The sequence below is a fragment of the Staurois parvus genome, unplaced genomic scaffold, assembly GCF_062004578.1.
Source record: "Staurois parvus isolate SC_StPar_1 unplaced genomic scaffold, SC_StPar_1.0 ptg000004l, whole genome shotgun sequence".
Lineage (NCBI taxonomy): Eukaryota > Metazoa > Chordata > Amphibia > Anura > Ranidae > Staurois > Staurois parvus.
The window spans coordinates 3,430,056-3,454,255 of NW_028317800.1; the positions used below are offsets into that span (position 1 = coordinate 3,430,056).

Sequence of the window (24,200 nt, forward strand, 5' to 3'; positions counted from 1 at the left end):
GATCTGATTTGACCTCGGAAGCTTTGCAGGGTTGGGCCTGGTTAATACTTGGATGGGTTGCCTTCCTTGGATTAGCAGGTGCTGTAGGCTTTTTCTTTTTTAATTATGAGGTTTACCCTTTTACGTTTGACAGAAAACAGGGTCTTCTTACCTGAATACACCAGTTTAGGAGGTTGTTTAGAGTTTATTAATGCTTGAAATCAAATATCATTTTTTATTTCTATTAAATGTAAGATGTTTCTATTATAGCTCAATGTTTGATGGCCATAATAAAGGGATTTCATCATAATTGCCCATAAGTGTCTTTGATAGTACACCGAGTAATTATGTAATGTCTCTTCACTGCTTTTAGTCTGGTTGTATTGCACAACTGTACAATGGAGAAGATGTAGCCTACGGCCACACTACCCTGAATGCTCCTGATCTCATCTGATCTCAAAAGCTGAGCAGGGTTAGGCCTGGTTAGTACTTGGATTGGTCAACGCCTGGGAATACCAGGTGCTGTAGGCTTCTTTTCTTAGATTATAAATATTCGGGCAGCACAGTGGCTAAATGGTTAGCACGTTGGCCTGGCAGTACTAGGTTCGTTGGGTCGAAGCCCAGCCATGCCACCACCTGCCTGGAGTTTGCATGTTCTCCCTGTGACTGCGTGGTTTTCCTCCGGGTACTCCGGTTTCCTCCCACACTCCAAAGACATGCTGGTAGGTTAATTGGCTCCTGTCTAAATTGTCCCTAGTATGTGTATATTTGAATGTGAGTTAGGAACTTTAGATTGTACGTCCCTTGAGGGTTAGGGACTGATGTGAATGTACAATATAAAGCGCTGCGTAAATTGACGGCGTTATATAAGTACCTGAAATAAATAAATAATGAAGGTATACCCTCTTACAGAGGACCAACAACTGGGCCTTCTGTCCTGAAAGCACCAGTTTCGGAATTTTTAAGAGTAGTTTAAGGTGTGGATACAAATGCCCCTTTTTAATGTATGGTAAATGTAAGATGTTAATATTCCAGCTAAATGTGTGACGGACATAAAGAAGGGATTTCATCATAATTGCCTAGAAGTTTTTATGATAGTGCACCGAGCAGTTATGTAATTCCACTATGTCTTTTCACTGCTCTTGGCCAGGTTGAATTGCACAAGTGTGAAATGGAGAAGAAGGTGCCTACGGCCACACCACCCCAAATGCGCCCGATTTGATTTGACCTCGGAAGCTTTGCAGGGTTGGGCCTGGTTAATACTTGGATGGGTTGCCTTCCTTGGATTAGCAGGTGCTGTAGGCTTTTTCTTTTTTAATTATGAGGTTTACCCTTTTACGTTTGACAGAAAACAGGGTCTTCTTACCTGAATACACCAGTTTAGGAGGTTGTTTAGAGTTTATTAATGCTTGAAATCAAATATCATTTTTTATTTCTATTAAATGTAAGATGTTTCTATTATAGCTCAATGTTTGATGGCCATAATAAAGGGATTTCATCATAATTGCCCAGAAGTGTCTTGATAGTACACCGAGTAATTATGTAATGTCTCTTCACTGCTTTTAGTCTGGTTGTATTGCACAACTGTACAATGGAGAAGATGTAGCCTACGGCCACACTACCCTGAATGCTCCTGATCTCATCTGATCTCAAAAGCTGAGCAGGGTTAGGCCTGGTTAGTACTTGGATTGGTCAACGCCTGGGAATACCAGGTGCTGTAGGCTTCTTTTCTTAGATTATAAATATTCGGGCAGCACAGTGGCTATATGGGTAGCACGTTGGCCTGGCAGTTCCTGGTTCGTTGGGTCGAAGCCCAGCCATGCCACCACCTGCCTGGAGTTTGCATGTTCTCCCTGTGACTGCGTGGTTTTCCTCCGGGTACTCCGGTTTCCTCCCACACTCCAAAGACATGCTGGTAGGTTAATTGGCTCCTGTCTAAATTGTCCCTAGTATGTGTATATATGAATGTGAGTTAGGAACTTTAGATTGTACGTCCCTTGAGGGTTAGGGACTGATGTGAATGTACAATATAAAGCGCTGCGTAAATTGACGGCGCTATATAAGTACCTGAAATAAATAAATAATGAAGGTATACCCTCTTACAGAGGACCGACAACTGGGCCTTCTTTCCTGAAAGCACCAGTTTCGGAATTTTTAAGAGTAGTTTAAGGCGTGGATACAAATGCCCCTTTTTAATGTATGGTAAATGTAAGATGTTAATATTCCAGCTAAATGTGTGACGGACATAAAGAAGGGATTTCATCATAATTGCCTAGAAGTTTTTATGATAGTGCACCGAGCAGTTATGTAATTCCACTATGTCTTTTCACTGCTCTTGGCCAGGTTGAATTGCACAAGTGTGAAATGGAGAAGAAGGTGCCTACGGCCACACCACCCCGAATGCGCCCGATCTGATTTGACCTCGGAAGCTTTGCAGGGTTGGGCCTGGTTAATACTTGGATGGGTTGCCTTCCTTGGATTAGCAGGTGCTGTAGGCTTTTTCTTTTTTAATTATGAGGTTTACCCTTTTACGGTTGACAGAAAACAGGGTCTTCTTACCTGAATACACCAGTTTAGGAGGTTGTTTAGAGTTTATTAATCCTTGAAATCAAATATTTTTTATTTCTATTAAATGTAAGATGTTTCTATTATAGCTCAATGTGTGATGGCCATAATAAAGGGATTTCATCATAATTGCCCAGAAGTGTCTTTGATAGTACACCGAGTAATTATGTAATGTCTCTTCTCTGCTTTTAGTCTGGTTGTATTGCACAACTGTACAATGGAGAAGATGTAGCCTACGGCCACCCTACCCTGAATGCTCCTGATCTCATCTGATCTCAAAAGCTGAGCAGGGTTAGGCCTGGTTAGTACTTGGATTGGTCAACGCCTGGGAATACCAGGTGCTGTAGGCTTCTTTTCTTAGATTATAAATATTCGGGCAGCACAGTGGCTAAATGGTTAGCACGTTGGCCTGGCAGTACTAGGTTCGTTGGGTCGAAGCCCAGCCATGCCACCACCTGCCTGGAGTTTGCATGTTCTCCCTGTGACTGCGTGGTTTTCCTCCGGGTACTCCGGTTTCCTCCCAAACTCCAAAGACATGCTGGTAGGTTAATTGGCTCCTGTCTAAATTGTCCCTAGTATGTGTATATTTGAATGTGAGTTAGGAACTTTAGATTGTACGTCCCTTGAGGGTTAGGGACTGATGTGAATGTACAATATAAAGCGCTGCGTAAATTGACGGCGCTATATAAGTACCTGAAATAAATAAATAATGAAGGTATACCCTCTTACAGAGGACCGACAACTGGGCCTTCTTTCCTGAAAGCACCAGTTTCGGAATTTTTAAGAGTAGTTTAAGGCGTGGATACAAATGCCCCTTTTTAATGTATGGTAAATGTAAGATGTTAATATTCCAGCTAAATGTGTGACGGACATAAAGAAGGGATTTCATCATAATTGCCTAGAAGTTTTTATGATAGTGCACCGAGCAGTTATGTAATTCCACTATGTCTTTTCACTGCTCTTGGCCAGGTTGAATTGCACAACTGTGAAATGGAGAAGAAGGTGCCTACGGCCACACCAACCCGAATGCGCCCGATCTGATTTGACCTCGGAAGCTTTGCAGGGTTGGGCCTGGTTAATACTTGGATGGGTTGCCTTCCTTGGATTAGCAGGTGCTGTAGGCTTTTTCTTTTTTAATTATGAGGTTTACCCTTTTACGGTTGACAGAAAACAGGGTCTTCTTACCTGAATACACCAGTTTAGGAGGTTGTTTAGAGTTTATTAATCCATGAAATCAAATATCATTTTTTATTTCTATTAAATGTAAGATGTTTCTATTATAGCTCAATGTTTGATGGCCATAATAAAGGGATTTCATCATAATTGCCCAGAAGTGTCTTTGATAGTACACCGAGTAATTATGTAATGTCTCTTCCCTGCTTTTAGTCTGGTTGTATTGCACAACTGTACAATGGAGAAGATGTAGCCTACGGCCACACTACCCTGAATGCTCCTGATCTCATCTGATCTCAAAAGCTGAGCAGGGTTAGGCCTGGTTAGTACTTGGATTGGTCAACGCCTGGGAATACCAGGTGCTGTAGGCTTCTTTTCTTAGATTATAAATATTCGGGCAGCACAGTGGCTATATGGGTAGCACGTTGGCCTGGCAGTTCCTGGTTCGTTGTGTCGAAGCCCAGCCATGCCACCACCTGCCTGGAGTTTGCATGTTCTCCCTGTGACTGCGTGGTTTTCCTCCGGGTACTCCGGTTTCCTCCCACACTCCAAAGACATGCTGGTAGGTTAATTGGCTCCTGTCTAAATTGTCCCTAGTATGTGTATATTTGAATGTGAGTTAGGAACTTTAGATTGTACGTCCCTTGAGGGTTAGGGACTGATGTGAATGTACAATATAAAGCGCTGCGTAAATTGACGGCGCTATATAAGTACCTGAAATAAATAAATAATGAAGGTATACCCTCTTACAGAGGACCGACAACTGGGCCTTCTTTCCTGAAAGCACCAGTTTCGGAATTTTGAAGAGTAGTTTAAGGCGTGGATACAAATGCCCCTTTTTAATGTATGGTAAATGTAAGATGTTAATATTCCAGCTAAATGTGTGACGGACATAAAGAAGGGATTTCATCATAATTGCCTAGAAGTTTTTATGATAGTGCACCGAGCAGTTATGTAATTCCACTATGTCTTTTCACTGCTCTTGGCCAGGTTGAATTGCACAAGTGTGAAATGGAGAAGAAGGTGCCTACGGCCACACCACCCCGAATGCGCCCGATCTGATTTGACCTCGGAAGCTTTGCAGGGTTGGGCCTGGTTAATACTTGGATGGGTTGCCTTCCTTGGATTAGCAGGTGCTGTAGGCTTTTTCTTTTTTAATTATGAGGTTTACCCTTTTACGGTTGACAGAAAACAGGGTCTTCTTACCTGAATACACCAGTTTAGGAGGTTGTTTAGAGTTTATTAATCCTTGAAATCAAATATAATTTTTTACTTATATTAAATGTAAGATGTTTCTATTATAGCTCAATGTTTGATGGCCATAATAAAGGGATTTCATCATAATTGCCCAGAAGTGTCTTTGATAGTACACCGAGTAATTATGTAATGTCTCTTCACTGCTTTTAGTCTGGTTGTATTGCACAACTGTACAATGGAGAAGATGTAGCCTACGGCCACACTACCCTGAATGCTCCTGATCTCATCTGATCTCAAAAGCTGAGCAGGGTTAGGCCTGGTTAGTACTTGGATTGGTCAACGCCTGGGAATACCAGGTGCTGTAGGCTTCTTTTCTTAGATTATAAATATTCGGGCAGCACAGTGGCTAAATGCTTAGCACGTTGGCCTGGCAGTACTAGGTTCGTTGGGTCGAAGCCCAGCCATGCCACCACCTGCCTGGAGTTTGCATGTTCTCCCTGTGACTGCGTGGTTTTCCTCCGGGTACTCCGGTTTCCTCCCACACTCCAAAGACATGCTGGTAGGTTAATTGGCTCCTGTCTAAATTGTCCCTAGTATGTGTATATATGAATGTGAGTTAGGAACTTTAGATTGTACGTCCCTTGAAGGTTAGGGACTGATGTGAATGTACAATATAAAGCGCTGCGTAAATTGACGGCGCTATATAAGTACCTGAAATAAATAAATAATGAAGGTATACCCTCTTACAGAGGACCGACAACTGGGCCTTCTTTCCTGAAAGCACCAGTTTCGGAATTTTTAAGAGTAGTTTAAGGCGTGGATTCAAATGCCCCTTTTTAATGTATGGTAAATGTAAGATGTTAATATTCCAGCTAAATGTGTGACGGACATAAAGAAGGGATTTCATCATAATTGCCTAGAAGTTTTTATGATAGTGCACCGAGCAGTTATGTAATTCCACTATGTCTTTTCACTGCTCTTGGCCAGGTTGAATTGCACAAGTGTGAAATGGAGAAGAAGGTGCCTACGGCCACACCACCCCGAATGCGCCCGATCTGATTTGACCTCGGAAGCTTTGCAGGGTTGGGCCTGGTTAATACTTGGATGGGTTGCCTTCCTTGGATTAGCAGGTGCTGTAGGCTTTTTCTTTTTTAATTATGAGGTTTACCCTTTTACGGTTGACAGAAAACAGGGTCTTCTTACCTGAATACACCAGTTTAGGAGGTTGTTTAGAGTTTATTAATGCTTGAAATCAAATATCATTTTTTATTTCTATTAAATGTAAGATGTTTCTATTATAGCTCAATGTTTGATGGCCATAATAAAGGGATTTCATCATAATTGCCCAGAAGTGTCTTTGATAGTACACCGAGTAATTATGTAATGTCTCTTCCCTGCTTTTAGTCTGGTTGTATTGCACAACTGTACAATGGAGAAGATGTAGCCTACGGCCACACTACCCTGAATGCTCCTGATCTCATCTGATCTCATCTGATCTCAAAAGCTGAGCAGGGTTAGGCCTGGTTAGTACTTGGATTGGTCAACGCCTGGGAATACCAGGTGCTGTAGGCTTCTTTTCTTAGATTATAAATATTCGGGCAGCACAGTGGCTATATGGGTAGCACGTTGGCCTGGCAGTTCCTGGTTCGTTGGGTCGAAGCCCAGCCATGCCACCACCTGCCTGGAGTTTGCATGTTCTCCCTGTGACTGCGTGGTTTTCCTCCGGGTACTCCGGTTTTCTCCCACACTCCAAAGACATGCTGGTAGGTTAATTGGCTCCTGTCTAAATTGTCCCTAGTATGTGTATATATGAATGTGAGTTAGTAACTTTAGATTGTACGTCCCTTGAGGGTTAGAGACTGATGTGAATGTACAATATAAAGCGCTGCGTAAATTGACGGCGCTATATAAGTACCTGAAATAAATAAATAATGAAGGTATACCCTCTTACAGAGGACCGACAACTGGGCCTTCTGTCCTGAAAGCACCAGTTTCGGAATTTTTAAGAGTAGTTTAAGGTGTGGATACAAATGCCCCTTTTTAATGTATGGTAAATGTAAGATGTTAATATTCCAGCTAAATGTGTGACGGACATAAGGAAGGGATTTCATCATAATTGCCTAGAAGTTTTTATGATAGTGCACCGAGCAGTTATGTAATTCCACTATGTCTTTTCACTGCTCTTGGCCATGTTGAATTGCACAAGTGTGAAATGGAGAAGAAGGTGCCTACGGCCACACCACCCCGAATGCGCCCGATCTGATTTGACCTCGGAAGCTTTGCAGGGTTGGGCCTGGTTAATACTTGGATGGGTTGCCTTCCTTGGATTAGCAGGTGCTGTAGGCTTTTTCTTTTTTAATTATGAGGTTTACCCTTTTACGGTTGACAGAAAACAGGGTCTTCTTACCTGAATACACCAGTTTAGGAGGTTGTTTAGAGTTTATTAATGCTTGAAATCAAATATCATTTTTTATTTCTATTAAATGTAAGATGTTTCTATTATAGCTCAATGTTTGATGGCCATAATAAAGGGATTTCATCATAATTGCCCAGAAGTGTCTTTGATAGTACACCGAGTAATTATGTAATGTCTCTTCCCTGCTTTTAGTCTGGTTGTATTGCACAACTGTACAATGGAGAAGATGTAGCCTACGGCCACACTACCCTGAATGCTCCTGATCTCATCTGATCTCAAAAGCTGAGCAGGGTTAGGCCTGGTTAGTACTTGGATTGGTCAACGCCTGGGAATACCAGGTGCTGTAGGCTTCTTTTCTTAGATTATAAATATTCGGGCAGCACAGTGGCTATATGGGTAGCACGTTGGCCTGGCAGTTCCTGGTTCGTTGGGTCGAAGCCCAGCCATGCCACCACCTGCCTGGAGTTTGCATGTTCTCCCTGTGACTGCGTGGTTTTCCTCCGGGTACTCCGGTTTCCTCCCACACTCCAAAGACATGCTGGTAGGTTAATTGGCTCCTGTCTAAATTGTCCCTAGTATGTGTATATATGAATGTGATTTAGGAACTTTAGATTGTACGTCCCTTGAGGGTTAGGGACTGATGTGAATGTACAATATAAAGCGCTGCGTAAATTGACGGCGCTATATAAGTACCTGAAATAAATAAATAATGAAGGTATACCCTCTTACAGAGGACCGACAACTGGGCCTTCTTTCCTGAAAGCACCAGTTTCGGAATTTTTAAGAGTAGTTTAAGGCGTGGATACAAATGCCCCTTTTTAATGTATGGTAAATGTAAGATGTTAATATTCCAGCTAAATGTGTGACGGACATAAAGAAGGGATTTCATCATAATTGCCTAGAAGTTTTTATGATAGTGCATCGAGCAGTTATGTAATTCCACTATGTCTTTTCACTGCTCTTGGCCAGGTTAAATTGCACAAGTGTGAAATGGAGAAGAAGGTGCCTACGGCCACACCACCCCAAATGCGCCCGATCTGATTTGACCTCGGAAGCTTTGCAGGGTTGGGCCTGGTTAATACTTGGATGGGTTGCCTTCCTTGGATTAGCAGGTGCTGTAGGCTTTTTCTTTTTTAATTATGAGGTTTACCCTTTTACGTTTGACAGAAAACAGGGTCTTCTTACCTGAATACACCAGTTTAGGAGGTTGTTTAGAGTTTATTAATCCTTGAAATCAAATATTTTTTATTTCTATTAAATGTAAGATGTTTCTATTATAGCTCAATGTGTGATGGCCATAATAAAGGGATTTCATCATAATTGCCCAGAAGTGTCTTTGATAGTACACCGAGTATTTATGTAATGTCTCTTCTCTGCTTTTAGTCTGGTTGTGTTGCACAACTGTACAATGGAGAAGATGTAGCCTACGGCCACCCTACCCTGAATGCTCCTGATCTCATCTGATCTCAAAAGCTGAGCAGGGTTAGGCCTGGTTAGTACTTGGATTGGTCAACGCCTGGGAATACCAGGTGCTGTAGGCTTCTTTTCTTAGATTATAAATATTCGGGCAGCACAGTGGCTATATGGGTAGCACGTTGGCCTGGCAGTTCCTGGTTCGTTGGGTCGAAGCCCAGCCATGCCACCACCTGCCTGGAGTTTGCATGTTCTCCCTGTGACTGCGTGGTTTTCCTCCGGGTACTCCGGTTTCCTCCCACACTCCAAAGACATGCTGGTAGGTTAATTGGCTCCTGTCTAAATTGTCCCTAGTATGTGTATATATGAATGTGAGTTAGGAACTTTAGATTGTACGTCCCTTGAGGGTTAGAGACTGATGTGAATGTACAATATAAAGCGCTGCGTAAATTGACGGCGTTATATAAGTACCTGAAATAAATAAATAATGAAGGTATACCCTCTTACAGAGGACCGACAACTGGGCCTTCTGTCCTGAAAGCACCAGTTTCGGAATTTTTAAGAGTAGTTTAAGGTGTGGATACAAATGCCCCTTTTTAATGTATGGTAAATGTAAGATGTTAATATTCCAGCTAAATGTGTGACGGACATAAAGAAGGGATTTCATCATAATTGCCTAGAAGTTTTTATGATAGTGCACCGAGCAGTTATGTAATTCCACTATGTCTTTTCACTGCTCTTGGCCAGGTTGAATTGCACAAGTGTGAAATGGAGAAGAAGGTGCCTACGGCCACACCACCCCAAATGCGCCCGATTTGATTTGACCTCGGAAGCTTTGCAGGGTTGGGCCTGGTTAATATTTGGATGGGTTGCCTTCCTTGGATTAGCAGGTGCTGTAGGCTTTTTCTTTTTTAATTATGAGGTTTACCCTTTTACGTTTGACAGAAAACAGGGTCTTCTTACCTGAATACACCAGTTTAGGAGGTTGTTTAGAGTTTATTAATGCTTGAAATCAAATATAATTTTTTATTTCTATTAAATGTAAGATTTTTCTATTATAGCTCAATGTTTGATGGCCATAATAAAGGGATTTCATCATAATTGCCCAGAAGTGTCTTGATAGTACACCGAGTAATTATGTAATGTCTCTTCACTGCTTTTAGTCTGGTTGTATTGCACAACTGTACAATGGAGAAGATGTAGCCTACGGCCACACTACCCTGAATGCTCCTGATCTCATCTGATCTCAAAAGCTGAGCAGGGTTAGGCCTGGTTAGTACTTGGATTGGTCAACGCCTGGGAATACCAGGTGCTGTAGGCTTCTTTTCTTAGATTATAAATATTCGGGCAGCACAGTGGCTAAATGGTTAGCACGTTGGCCTGGCAGTACTAGGTTCGTTGGGTCCAAGCCCAGCCATGCCACCACCTGCCTGGAGTTTGCATGTTCTCCCTGTGACTGCGTGGTTTTCCTCCGGGTACTCCGGTTTCCTCCCACACTCCAAAGACATGCTGGTAGGTTAATTGGCTCCTGTCTAAATTGTCCCTAGTATGTGTATATTTGAATGTGAGTTAGGAACTTTAGATTGTACGTCCCTTGAGGGTTAGGGACTGATGTGAATGTACAATATAAAGCGCTGCGTAAATTGACGGCGCTATATAAGTACCTGAAATAAATAAATAATGAAGGTATACCCTCTTACAGAGGACCGACAACTGGGCCTTCTTTCCTGAAAGCACCAGTTTCGGAATTTTTAAGAGTAGTTTAAGGCGTGGATACAAATGCCCCTTTTTAATGTATGGTAAATGTAAGATGTTAATATTCCAGCTAAATGTGTGACGGACATAAAGAAGGGATTTCATCATAATTGCCTAGAAGTTTTTATGATAGTGCACCGAGCAGTTATGTAATTCCACTATGTCTTTTCACTGCTCTTGGCCAGGTTGAATTGCACAAGTGTGAAATGGAGAAGAAGGTGCCTACGGCCACACCACCCCGAATGCGCCCGATCTGATTTGACCTCGGAAGCTTTGCAGGGTTGGGCCTGGTTAATACTTGGATGGGTTGCCTTCCTTGGATTAGCAGGTGCTGTAGGCTTTTTCTTTTTTAATTATGAGGTTTACCCTTTTACGGTTGACAGAAAACAGGGTCTTCTTACCTGAATACACCAGTTTAGGAGGTTGTTTAGAGTTTATTAATGCTTGAAATCAAATATCATTTTTTATTTTTATTAAATGTAAGATGTTTCTATTATAGCTCAATGTTTGATGGCCATAATAAAGGGATTTCATCATAATTGCCCAGAAGTGTCTTTGATAGTACACCGAGTAATTATGTAATGTCTCTTCCCTGCTTTTAGTCTGGTTGTATTGCACAACTGTACAATGGAGAAGATGTAGCCTACGGCCACACTACCCTGAATGCTCCTGATCTCATCTGATCTCAAAAGCTGAGCAGGGTTAGGCCTGGTTAGTACTTGGATTGGTCAACGCCTGGGAATACCAGGTGCTGTAGGCTTCTTTTCTTAGATTATAAATATTCGGGCAGGACAGTGGCTATATGGGTAGCACGTTGGCCTGGCAGTTCCTGGTTCGTTGGGTCGAAGCCCAGCCATGCCACCACCTGCCTGGAGTTTGCATGTTCTCCCTGTGACTGCGTGGTTTTCCTCCGGGTACTCCGGTTTCCTCCCACACTCCAAAGACATGCTGGTAGGTTAATTGGCTCCTGTCTAAATTGTCCCTAGTATGTGTATATATGAATGTGAGTTAGGAACTTTAGATTGTACGTCCCTTGAGGGTTAGGGACTGATGTGAATGTACAATATAAAGCGCTGCGTAAATTGACGGCGCTATATAAGTACCTGAAATAAATAAATAATGAAGGTATACCCTCTTACAGAGGACCGACAACTGGGCCTTCTGTCCTGAAAGCACCAGTTTCGGAATTTTTAAGAGTAGTTTAAGGTGTGGATACAAATGCCCCTTTTTAATGTATGGTAAATGTAAGATGTTAATATTCCAGCTAAATGTGTGACGGACATAAAGAAGGGATTTCATCATAATTGCCTAGAAGTTTTTATGATAGTGCACCGAGCAGTTATGTAATTCCACTATGTCTTTTCACTGCTCTTGGCCAGGTTGAATTGCACAAGTGTGAAATGGAGAAGAAGGTGCCTACGGCCACACCACCCCAAATGCGCCCGATTTGATTTGACCTCGGAAGCTTTGCAGGGTTGGGCCTGGTTAATACTTGGATGGGTTGCCTTCCTTGGATTAGCAGGTGCTGTAGGCTTTTTCTTTTTTAATTATGAGGTTTACCCTTTTACGGTTGACAGAAAACAGGGTCTTCTTACCTGAATACACCAGTTTAGGAGGTTGTTTAGAGTTTATTAATCCTTGAAATCAAATATAATTTTTTATTTCTATTAAATGTAAGATGTTTCTATTATAGTTCAATGTTTGATGGCCATAATAAAGGGATTTCATCATAATTGCCCAGAAGTGTCTTGATAGTACACCGAGTAATTATGTAATGTCTCTTCACTGCTTTTAGTCTGGTTGTATTGCACAACTGTACAATGGAGAAGATGTAGCCTACGGCCACACTACCCTGAATGCTCCTGATCTCATCTGATCTCAAAAGCTGAGCAGGGTTAGGCCTGGTTAGTACTTGGATTGGTCAACGCCTGGGAATACCAGGTGCTGTAGGCTTCTTTTCTTAGATTATAAATATTCGGGCAGCACAGTGGCTATATGGGTAGCACGTTGGCCTGGCAGTTCCTGGTTCGTTGGGTCGAAGCCCAGCCATGCCACCACCTGCCTGGAGTTTGCATGTTCTCCCTGTGACTGCGTGGTTTTCCTCCGGGTACTCCGGTTTCCTCCCACACTCCAAAGACATGCTGGTAGGTTAATTGGCTCCTGTCTAAATTGTCCCTAGTATGTGTATATATGAATGTGAGTTAGGAACTTTAGATTGTACGTCCCTTGAGGGTTAGGGACTGATGTGAATGTACAATATAAAGCGCTGCGTAAATTGACGGCGCTATATAAGTACCTGAAATAAATAAATAATGAAGGTATACCCTCTTACAGAGGACCGACAACTGGGCCTTCTTTCCTGAAAGCACCAGTTTTGGAATTTTTAAGAGTAGTTTAAGGCATGGATACAAATGCCCCTTTTTAATGTATGGTAAATGTAAGATGTTAATATTCCAGCTAAATGTGTGACGGACATAAAGAAGGGATTTCATCATAATTGCCTAGAAGTTTTTATGATAGTGCACCGAGCAGTTATGTAATTCCACTATGTCTTTTCACTGCTCTTGGCCAGGTTGAATTGCACAACTGTGAAATGGAGAAGAAGGTGCCTACGGCCACACCACCCCGAATGCGCCCGATCTGATTTGACCTCGGAAGCTTTGCAGGGTTGGGCCTGGTTAATACTTGGATGGGTTGCCTTCCTTGGATTAGCAGGTGCTGTAGGCTTCTTCTTTTTTAATTATGAGGTTTACCCTTTTACTGTTGACAGAAAACAGGGTCTTCTTACCTGAATTCACCAGTTTAGGAGGCTGTTTAGAGTTTATTAATGCTTGAAATCAAATATCATTTTTTATTTCTATTAAATGTAAGATGTTTCTATTATAGCTCAATGTTTGATGGCCATAATAAAGGGATTTCATCATAATTGCCCAGAAGTGTCTTTGATAGTACACCGAGTAATTATGTAATGTCTCTTCACTGCTTTTAGTCTGGTTGTATTGCACAACTGTACAATGGAGAAGATGTAGCCTACGGCCACACTACCCTGAATGCTCCTGATCTCATCTGATCTCAAAAGCTGAGCAGGGTTAGGCCTGGTTAGTACTTGGATTGGTCAACGCCTGGGAATACCAGGTGCTGTAGGCTTCTTTTCTTAGATTATAAATATTCGGGCAGCACAGTGGCTAAATGGTTAGCACGTTGGCCTGGCAGTACTAGGTTCGTTGGGTCGAAGCCCAGCCATGCCACCACCTGCCTGGAGTTTGCATGTTCTCCCTCTGACTGCGTGGTTTTCCTCCGGGTACTCCGGTTTCCTCCCACACTCCAAAGACATGCTGGTAGGTTAATTGGCTCCTGTCTAAATTGTCCCTAGTATGTGTATATTTGAATGTGAGTTAGGAACTTTAGATTGTACGTCCCTTGAGGGTTAGGGACTGATGTGAATGTACAATATAAAGCGCTGCGTAAATTGATGGCGCTATATAAGTACCTGAAATAAATAAATAATGAAGGTATACCCTCTTACAGAGGACCGACAACTGGGCCTTCTTTCCTGAAAGCACCAGTTTCGGAATTTTGAAGAGTAGTTTAAGGCGTGGATACAAATGCCCCTTTTTAATGTATGGTAAATGTAAGATGTTAATATTCCAGCTAAATATGTGACGGACATAAAGAAGGGATTTCATCATAATTGCCTAGAAGTTTTTATGATAGTGCACCGAGCAGTTATGTAATTCCACTATGTCTTTTCACTGCTCTTGGCCAGGTTGAATTGCACAACTGTGAAATGGAGAAGAAGGTGCCTACGGCCACACCAACCCGAATGCGCCCGATCTGATTTGACCTCGGAAGCTTTGCAGGGTTGGGCCTGGTTAATACTTGGATGGGTTGCCTTCCTTGGATTAGCAGGTGCTGTAGGCTTTTTCTTTTTTAATTATGAGGTTTACCCTTTTACGGTTGACAGAAAACAGGGTCTTCTTACCTGAATACACCAGTTTAGGAGGTTGTTTAGAGTTTATTAATCCATGAAATCAAATATCATTTTTTATTTCTATTAAATGTAAGATGTTTCTATTATAGCTCAATGTTTGATGGCCATAATAAAGGGATTTCATCATAATTGCCCAGAAGTGTCTTTGATAGTACACCGAGTAATTATATAATGTCTCTTCCCTGCTTTTAGTCTGGTTGTATTGCACAACTGTACAATGGAGAAGATGTAGCCTACGGCCACACTACCCTGAATGCTCCTGATCTCATCTGATCTCAAAAGCTGAGCAGGGTTAGGCCTGGTTAGTACTTGGATTGGTCAACGCCTGGGAATACCAGGTGCTGTAGGCTTCTTTTCTTAGATTATAAATATTCGGGCATCACAGTGGCTATATGGGTAGCACGTTGGCCTGGCAGTTCCTGGTTCGTTGGGTCGTAGCCCAGCCATGCCACCACCTGCCTGGAGTTTGCATGTTCTCCCTGTGACTGCGTAGTTTTCCTCCGGGTACTCCGGTTTCCTCCCACACTCCAAAGACATGCTGGTAGGTTAATTGGCTCCTGTCTAAATTGTCCCTAGTATGTGTATATATGAATGTGAGTTAGGAACTTTAGATTGTACGTCCCTTGAGGGTTAGGGACTGATGTGAATTTACAATATAAAGCGCTGCGTAAATTGACGGCGCTATATAAGTACCTGAAATAAATAAATAATGAAGGTATACCCTCTTACAGAGGACCGACAACTGGGCCTTCTGTCCTGAAAGCACCAGTTTCGGAATTTTTAAGAGTAGTTTAAGGCGTGGATACAAATGCCCCTTTTTAATGTATGGTAAATGTAAGATGTTAATATTCCAGCTAAATGTGTGACGGACATAAAGAAGGGATTTCATCATAATTGCCTAGAAGTTTTTATGATAGTGCACCGAGCAGTTATGTAATTCCACTATGTCTTTTCACTGCTCTTGGCCAGGTTGAATTGCACAAGTGTGAAATGGAGAAGAAGGTGCCTACGGCCACACCACCCCAAATGCGCCCGATTTGATTTGACCTCGGAAGCTTTGCAGGGTTGGGCCTGGTTAATACTTGGATGGGTTGCCTTCCTTGGATTAGCAGGTGCTGTAGGCTTTTTCTTTTTTAATTATGAGGTTTACCCTTTTACGTTTGACAGAAAACAGGGTCTTCTTACCTGAATACACCAGTTTAGGAGGTTGTTTAGAGTTTATTAATGCTTGAAATCAAATATAATTTTTTATTTCTATTAAATGTAAGATGTTTCTATTATAGCTCAATGTTTGATGGCCATAATAAAGGGATTTCATCATAATTGCCCAGAAGTGTCTTGATAGTACACCGAGTAATTATGTAATGTCTCTTCACTGCTTTTAGTCTGGTTGTATTGCACAACTGTACAATGGAGAAGATGTAGCCTACGGCCACACTACCCTGAATGCTCCTGATCTCATCTGATCTCAAAAGCTGAGCAGGGTTAGGCCTGGTTAGTACTTGGATTGGTCAACGCCTGGGAATACCAGGTGCTGTAGGCTTCTTTTCTTAGATTATAAATATTCGGGCAGCACAGTGGCTATATGGGTAGCACGTTGGCCTGGCAGTTCCTGGTTCGTTGGGTCGAAGCCCAGCCATGCCACCACCTGCCTGGAGTTTGCATGTTCTCCCTGTGACTGCGTGGTTTTCCTCCGGGTACTCCGGTTTCCTCCCACACTCCAAAGACATGCTGGTAGGTTAATTGGCTCCTGTCTAAATTGTCCCTAGTATGTGTATATATGAATGTGAGTTAGGAACTTTAGATTGTACGTCCCTTGAGGGTTAGGGACTGATGTGAATGTACAATATAAAGCGCTGCGTAAATTGACGGCGCTATATAAGTACCTGAAATAAATAAATAATGAAGGTATACCCTCTTACAGAGGACCGACAACTGGGCCTTCTTTCCTGAAAGCACCAGTTTCGGAATTTTTAAGAGTAGTTTAAGGCGTGGATACAAATGCCCCTTTTTAATGTATGGTAAATGTAAGATGTTAATATTCCAGCTAAATGTGTGACGGACATAAAGAAGGGATTTCATCATAATTGCCTAGAAGTTTTTGTGATAGTGCACCGAGCAGTTATGTAATTCCACTATGTCTTTTCACTGCTCTTGGCCAGGTTGAATTGCACAAGTGTGAAATGGAGAAGAAGGTGCCTACGGCCACACCAACCCGAATGCGCCCGATCTGATTTGACCTCGGAAGCTTTGCAGGGTTGGGCCTGGTTAATACTTGGATGGGTTGCCTTCCTTGGATTAGCAGGTGCTGTAGGCTTTTTCTTTTTTAATTATGAGGTTTACCCTTTTACGGTTGACAGAAAACAGGGTCTTCTTACCTGAATACACCAGTTTAGGAGGTTGTTTAGAGTTTATTAATCCATGAAATCAAATATCATTTTTTATTTCTATTAAATGTAAGATGTTTCTATTATAGCTCAATGTTTGATTGCCATAATAAAGGGATTTCATCATAATTGCCCAGAAGTGTCTTTGATAGTACACCGAGTAATTATGTAATGTCTCTTCCCTGCTTTTAGTCTGGTTGTATTGCACAACTGTACAATGGAGAAGATGTAGCCTACGGCCACACTACCCTGAATGCTCCTGATCTCATCTGATCTCAAAAGCTGAGCAGGGTTAGGCCTGGTTAGTACTTGGATTGGTCAACGCCTGGGAATACCAGGTGCTGTAGGCTTCTTTTCTTAGATTATAAATATTCGGGCAGCACAGTGGCTAAATGGTTAGCACGTTGGCCTGGCAGTACTAGGTTTGTTGGGTCGAAGCCCAGCCATGCCACCACCTGCCTGGAGTTTGCATGTTCTCCCTGTGACTGCGTAGTTTTCCTCCGGGTACTCCGGTTTCCTCCCACACTCCAAAGACATGCTGGTAGGTTAATTGGCTCCTGTCTAAATTGTCCCTAGTATGTGTATATATGAATGTGAGTTAGGAACTTTAGATTGTACGTCCCTTGAGGGTTAGGGACTGATGTGAATGTACAATATAAAGCGCTGCGTAAATTGACGGCGCTATATAAGTACCTGAAATAAATAAATAATGAAGGTATACCCTCTTACAGAGGACAGACAACTGGGCCTTCTTTCCTGAAAGCACCAGTTTCGGAATTTTTAAGAGTAGTTTAAGGTGTGGATACAAATGCCCCTTTTTAATGTATGGTAAATGTAAGATGTTAATATTCCAGCTAAATGTGTGACGGACATAAAGAAGGGATTTCATCATAATTGCCTAGAAGTTTTTATGATAGTGCACCGAGCAGTTATGTAATTCCACTATGTCTTTTCACTGCTCTTGGCCAGGTTGAATTGCACAAGTGTGAAATGGAGAAGAAGGTGCCTACGGCCACACCACCCCGAATGCGCCCGATCTGATTTGACCTCGGAAGCTTTGCAGGGTTGGGCCTGGTTAATACTTGGATGGGTTGCCTTCCTTGGATTAGCAGGTGCTGTAGGCTTTTTCTTTTTTAATTATGAGGTTTACCCTTTTACGGTTGACAGAAAACAGGGTCTTCTTACCTGAATACACCAGTTTAGGAGGTTGTTTAGAGTTTATTAATCCTTGAAATCAAATATCATTTTTTATTTCTATTAAATGTAAGATGTTTCTATTATAGCTCAATGTTTGATGGCCATAATAAAGAGATTTCATCATAATTGCCCAGAAGTGTCTTTGATAGTACACCGAGTAATTATGTAATGTCTCTTCACTGCTTTTAGTCTGGTTGTATTGCACAACTGTACAATGGAGAAGTGTAGCCTACGGCCACACTACCCTGAATGCTCCTGATCTCATCTGATCTCAAAAGCTGAGCAGGGTTAGGCCTGGTTAGTACTTGGATTGGTCAACGCCTGGGAATACCAGGTGCTGTAGGCTTCTTTTCTTAGATTATAAATATTCGGGCAGCACAGTGGCTATATGGGTAGCACGTTGGCCTGGCAGTTCCTGGTTCATTGGGTCGAAGCCCAGCCATGCCACCACCTGCCTGGAGTTTGCATGTTCTCCCTGTGACTGCGTGGTTTTCCTCCGGGTACTCCGGTTTCCTCCCACACTCCAAAGACATGCTGGTAGGTTAATTGGCTCCTGTCTAAATTGTCCCTAGTATGTGTATATATGAATGTGAGTTAGGAACTTTAGATTGTACGTCCCTTGAGGGTTAGAGACTGATGTGAATGTACAATATAAAGCGCTGCGTAAATTGACGGCGTTATATAAGTACCTGAAATAAATAAATAATGAAGGTATACCCTCTTACAGAGGACCGACAACTGGGCCTTCTGTCCTGAAAGCACCAGTTTCGGAATTTTTAAGAGTAGTTTAAGGCGTGGATACAAATGCCCCTTTTTAATGTATGGTAAATGTAAGATGTTAATATTCCAGCTAAATGTGTGACGGACATAAAGAAGGGATTTCATCATAATTGCCTAGAAGTTTTTATGATAGTGCACCGAGCAGTTATGTAATTCCACTATGTCTTTTCACTGCTCTTGGCCAGGTTGAATTGCACAAGTGTGAAATGGAGAAGAAGGTGCCTACGGCCACACCACCCCAAATGCGCCCGATTTGATTTGACCTCGGAAGCTTTGCAGGGTTGGGCCTGGTTAATATTTGGATGGGTTGCCTTCCTTGGATTAGCAGGTGCTGTAGGCTTTTTCTTTTTTAATTATGAGGTTTACCCTTTTACGTTTGACAGAAAACAGGGTCTTCTTACCTGAATACACCAGTTTAGGAGGTTGTTTAGAGTTTATTAATGCTTGAAATCAAATATAATTTTTTATTTCTATTAAATGTAAGATGTTTCTATTATAGCTCAATGTTTGATGGCCATAATAAAGGGATTTCATCATAATTGCCCAGAAGTGTCTTGATAGTACACCGAGTAATTATGTAATGTCTCTTCACTGCTTTTAGTCTGGTTGTATTGCACAACTGTACAATGGAGAAGATGTAGCCTACGGCCACACTACCCTGAATGCTCCTGATCTCATCTGATCTCAAAAGCTGAGCAGGGTTAGGCCTGGTTAGTACTTGGATTGGTCAACGCCTGGGAATACCAGGTGCTGTAGGCTTCTTTTCTTAGATTATAAATATTCGGGCAGCACAGTGGCTAAATGGTTAGCACGTTGGCCTGGCAGTACTAGGTTCGTTGGGTCGAAGCCCAGCCATGCCACCACCTGCCTGGAGTTTGCATGTTCTCCCTGTGACTGCGTGGTTTTCCTCCGGGTACTCCGGTTTCCTCCCACACTCCAAAGACATGCTGGTAGGTTAATTGGCTCCTGTCTAAATTGTCCCTAGTATGTGTATATTTGAATGTGAGTTAGGAACTTTAGATTGTACGTCCCTTGAGGGTTAGGGACTGATGTGAATGTACAATATAAAGCGCTGCGTAAATTGACGGCGCTATATAAGTACCTGAAATAAATAAATAATGAAGGTATACCCTCTTACAGAGGACCGACAACTGGGCCTTCTTTCCTGAAAGCACCAGTTTCGGAATTTTTAAGAGTAGTTTAAGGCGTGGATACAAATGCCCCTTTTTAATGTATGGTAAATGTAAGATGTTAATATTCCAGCTAAATGTGTGACGGACATAAAGAAGGGATTTCATCATAATTGCCTAGAAGTTTTTATGATAGTGCACCGAGCAGTTATGTAATTCCACTATGTCTTTTCACTGCTCTTGGCCAGGTTGAATTGCACAACTGTGAAATAGAGAAGAAGGTGCCTACGGCCACACCACCCCGAATGCGCCCGATCTGATTTGACCTCGGAAGCTTTGCAGGGTTGGGCCTGGTTAATACTTGGATGGGTTGCCTTCCTTGGATTAGCAGGTGCTGTAGGCTTTTTCTTTTTTAATTATGAGGTTTACCCTTTTACGGTTGACAGAAAACAGGGTCTTCTTACCTGAATACACCAGTTTAGGAGGTTGTTTAGAGTTTATTAATCCTTGAAATCAAATATCATTTTTTATTTCTATTAAATGTAAGATGTTTCTATTATAGCTCAATGTTTGATGGCCATAATAAAGGGATTTCATCATAATTGCCCAGAAGTGTCTTTGATAGTACACCGAGTAATTATGTAATGTCTCTTCCCTGCTTTTAGTCTGGTTGTATTGCACAACTGTACAATGGAGAAGATGTAGCCTACGGCCACACTACCCTGAATGCTCCTGATCTCATCTGATCTCAAAAGCTGAGCAGGGTTAGGCCTGGTTAGTACTTGGATTGGTCAACGCCTGGGAATACCAGGTGCTGTAGGCTTCTTTTCTTAGATTATAAATATTCGGGCAGCACAGTGGCTATATGGGTAGCACGTTGGCCTGGCAGTTCCTGGTTCGTTGGGTCGAAGCCCAGCCATGCCACCACCTGCCTGGAGTTTGCATGTTCTCCCTGTGACTGCGTGGTTTTCCTCCGGGTACTCCGGTTTCCTCCCACACTCCAAAGACATGCTGGTAGGTTAATTGGCTCCTGTCTAAATTGTCCCTAGTATGTGTATATTTGAATGTGAGTTAGGAACTTTAGATTGTACGTCCCTTGAGGGTTAGGGACTGATGTGAATGTACAATATAAAGCGCTGCGTAAATTGACGGCGCTATATAAGTACCTGAAATAAATAAATAATGAAGGTATACCCTCTTACAGAGGACCGACAACTGGGCCTTCTGTCCTGAAAGCACCAGTTTCGGAATTTTTAAGAGTAGTTTAAGGCGTGGATACAAATGCCCCTTTTTAATGTATGGTAAATGTAAGATGTTAATATTCCAGCTAAATGTGTGACGGACATAAAGAAGGGATTTCATCATAATTGCCTAGAAGTTTTTATGATAGTGCACCGAGCAGTTATGTAATTCCACTATGTCTTTTCACTGCTCTTGGCCAGGTTGAATTGCACAAGTGTGAAATGGAGAAGAAGGTGCCTACGGCCACACCACCCCGAATGCGCCCGATCTGATTTGACCTCGGAAGCTTTGCAGGGTTGGGCCTGGTTAATACTTGGATGGGTTGCCTTCCTTGGATTAGCAGGTGCTGTAGGCTTTTTCTTTTTTAATTATGAGGTTTACCCTTTTACGGTTGACAGAAAACAGGGTCTTCTTACCTGAATACACCAGTTTAGGAGGTTGTTTAGAGTTTATTAATGCTTGAAATCAAATATCATTTTTTATTTCTATTAAATGTAAGATGTTTCTATTATAGCTCAATGTTTGATGGCCATAATAAAGGGATTTTATCATAATTGCCCAGAAGTGTCTTTGATAGTACACCGAGTAATTATGTAATGTCTCTTCCCTGCTTTTAGTCTGGTTGTATTGCACAACTGTACAATGGAGAAGATGTAGCCTACGGCCACACTACCCTGAATGCTCCTGATCTCATCTGATCTCAAAAGCTGAGCAGGGTTAGGCCTGGTTAGTACTTGGATTGGTCAACGCCTGGGAATACCAGGTGCTGTAGGCTTCTTTTCTTAGATTATAAATATTCGGGCAGCACAGTGGCTATATGGGTAGCACGTTGGCCTGGCAGTTCCTGGTTCGTTGGGTCGAAGCCCAGCCATGCCACCACCTGCCTGGAGTTTGCATGTTCTCCCTGTGACTGCGTGGTTTTCCTCCGGGTACTCCGGTTTCCTCCCACACTCCAAAGACATGCTGGTAGGTTAATTGGCTCCTGTCTAAATTGTCCCTAGTATGTGTATATATGAATGTGAGTTAGGAACTTTAGATTGTACGTCCCTTGACGGTTAGGGACTGATGTGAATGTACAATATAAAGCGCTGCGTAAATTGACGGCGCTATATAAGTACCTGAAATAAATAAATAATGAAGGTATACCCTCTTACAGAGGACCGACAACTGGGCCTTCTGTCCTGAAAGCACCAGTTTCTGAATTTTTAAGAGTATTTTAAGGTGTGGATACAAATGCCCCTTTTTAATGTATGGTAAATGTAAGATGTTAATATTCCAGCTAAATGTGTGACGGACATAAAGAAGGGATTTCATCATAATTGCCTAGAAGTTTTTATGATAGTGCACCGAGCAGTTATGTAATTCCACTATGTCTTTTCACTGCTCTTGGCCAGGTTGAATTGCACAAGTGTGAAATGGAGAAGAAGGTGCCTACGGCCACACCACCCCGAATGCGCCCGATCTGATTTGACCTCGGAAGCTTTGCAGGGTTGGGCCTGGTTAATACTTGGATGGGTTGCCTTCCTTGGATTAGCAGGTGCTGTAGGCTTTTTCTTTTTTAATTATGAGGTTTACCCTTTTACGGTTGACAGAAAACAGGGTCTTCTTACCTGAATACACCAGTTTAGGAGGTTGTTTAGAGTTTATTAATCCTTGAAATCAAATATCATTTTTTATTTCTATTAAATGTAAGATGTTTCTATTATAGCTCAATGTTTGATGGCCATAATAAAGAGATTTCATCATAATTGCCCAGAAGTGTCTTTGATAGTACACCGAGTAATTATGTAATGTCTCTTCACTGCTTTTAGTCTGGTTGTATTGCACAACTGTACAATGGAGAAGTGTAGCCTACGGCCACACTACCCTGAATGCTCCTGATCTCATCTGATCTCAAAAGCTGAGCAGGGTTAGGCCTGGTTAGTACTTGGATTGGTCAACGCCTGGGAATACCAGGTGCTGTAGGCTTCTTTTCTTAGATTATAAATATTCGGGCAGCACAGTGGCTATATGGGTAGCACGTTGGCCTGGCAGTTCCTGGTTCGTTGGGTCGAAGCCCAGCCATGCCACCACCTGCCTGGAGTTTGCATGTTCTCCCTGTGACTGCGTGGTTTTCCTCCGGGTACTCCGGTTTCCTCCCACACTCCAAAGACATGCTGGTAGGTTAATTGGCTCCTGTCTAAATTGTCCCTAGTATGTGTATATATGAATGTGAGTTAGGAACTTTAGATTGTACGTCCCTTGAGGGTTAGAGACTGATGTGAATGTACAATATAAAGCGCTGCGTAAATTGACGGCGTTATATAAGTACCTGAAATAAATAAATAATGAAGGTATACCCTCTTACAGAGGACCGACAACTGGGCCTTCTGTCCTGAAAGCACCAGTTTCGGAATTTTTAAGAGTAGTTTAAGGCGTGGATACAAATGCCCCTTTTTAATGTATGGTAAATGTAAGATGTTAATATTCCAGCTAAATGTGTGACGGACATAAAGAAGGGATTTCATCATAATTGCCTAGAAGTTTTTATGATAGTGCACCGAGCAGTTATGTAATTCCACTATGTCTTTTCACTGCTCTTGGCCAGGTTGAATTGCACAAGTGTGAAATGGAGAAGAAGGTGCCTACGGCCACACCACCCCAAATGCGCCCGATTTGATTTGACCTCGGAAGCTTTGCAGGGTTGGGCCTGGTTAATATTTGGATGGGTTGCCTTCCTTGGATTAGCAGGTGCTGTAGGCTTTTTCTTTTTTAATTATGAGGTTTACCCTTTTACGTTTGACAGAAAACAGGGTCTTCTTACCTGAATACACCAGTTTAGGAGGTTGTTTAGAGTTTATTAATGCTTGAAATCAAATATAATTTTTTATTTCTATTAAATGTAAGATGTTTCTATTATAGCTCAATGTTTGATGGCCATAATAAAGGGATTTCATCATAATTGCCCAGAAGTGTCTTGATAGTACACCGAGTAA

General features: G+C 42.1%; 20 pseudogenes; all 20 read left to right on the forward strand.

The window, feature by feature from the left end:
* Positions 1–391: 391 nt before the first annotated feature.
* Positions 392–510, forward strand: LOC149474595 (5S ribosomal RNA; annotated as a pseudogene).
* A 1,074-nt stretch (positions 511–1,584) lies between these two features.
* On the forward strand, positions 1,585–1,703 carry LOC149474596 (5S ribosomal RNA; annotated as a pseudogene).
* A 1,072-nt stretch (positions 1,704–2,775) lies between these two features.
* LOC149474597 (5S ribosomal RNA) lies at positions 2,776–2,894 on the forward strand (annotated as a pseudogene).
* A 1,075-nt stretch (positions 2,895–3,969) lies between these two features.
* Positions 3,970–4,088, forward strand: LOC149474598 (5S ribosomal RNA; annotated as a pseudogene).
* Positions 4,089–5,163: 1,075 nt separating this feature from the next.
* Positions 5,164–5,282, forward strand: LOC149474599 (5S ribosomal RNA; annotated as a pseudogene).
* Positions 5,283–6,357: 1,075 nt separating this feature from the next.
* On the forward strand, positions 6,358–6,486 carry LOC149474600 (5S ribosomal RNA; annotated as a pseudogene).
* A 1,075-nt stretch (positions 6,487–7,561) lies between these two features.
* LOC149474601 (5S ribosomal RNA) lies at positions 7,562–7,680 on the forward strand (annotated as a pseudogene).
* Positions 7,681–8,752: 1,072 nt separating this feature from the next.
* Positions 8,753–8,871, forward strand: LOC149474602 (5S ribosomal RNA; annotated as a pseudogene).
* A 1,074-nt stretch (positions 8,872–9,945) lies between these two features.
* Positions 9,946–10,064, forward strand: LOC149474603 (5S ribosomal RNA; annotated as a pseudogene).
* Positions 10,065–11,139: 1,075 nt separating this feature from the next.
* On the forward strand, positions 11,140–11,258 carry LOC149474604 (5S ribosomal RNA; annotated as a pseudogene).
* A 1,074-nt stretch (positions 11,259–12,332) lies between these two features.
* Positions 12,333–12,451, forward strand: LOC149474605 (5S ribosomal RNA; annotated as a pseudogene).
* Positions 12,452–13,526: 1,075 nt separating this feature from the next.
* LOC149474606 (5S ribosomal RNA) lies at positions 13,527–13,645 on the forward strand (annotated as a pseudogene).
* A 1,075-nt stretch (positions 13,646–14,720) lies between these two features.
* On the forward strand, positions 14,721–14,839 carry LOC149474607 (5S ribosomal RNA; annotated as a pseudogene).
* A 1,074-nt stretch (positions 14,840–15,913) lies between these two features.
* LOC149474608 (5S ribosomal RNA) lies at positions 15,914–16,032 on the forward strand (annotated as a pseudogene).
* Positions 16,033–17,107: 1,075 nt separating this feature from the next.
* Positions 17,108–17,226, forward strand: LOC149474609 (5S ribosomal RNA; annotated as a pseudogene).
* A 1,074-nt stretch (positions 17,227–18,300) lies between these two features.
* Positions 18,301–18,419, forward strand: LOC149474610 (5S ribosomal RNA; annotated as a pseudogene).
* Positions 18,420–19,493: 1,074 nt separating this feature from the next.
* LOC149474611 (5S ribosomal RNA) lies at positions 19,494–19,612 on the forward strand (annotated as a pseudogene).
* A 1,075-nt stretch (positions 19,613–20,687) lies between these two features.
* On the forward strand, positions 20,688–20,806 carry LOC149474612 (5S ribosomal RNA; annotated as a pseudogene).
* A 1,075-nt stretch (positions 20,807–21,881) lies between these two features.
* Positions 21,882–22,000, forward strand: LOC149474613 (5S ribosomal RNA; annotated as a pseudogene).
* A 1,074-nt stretch (positions 22,001–23,074) lies between these two features.
* On the forward strand, positions 23,075–23,193 carry LOC149474614 (5S ribosomal RNA; annotated as a pseudogene).
* Positions 23,194–24,200: the final 1,007 nt, after the last annotated feature.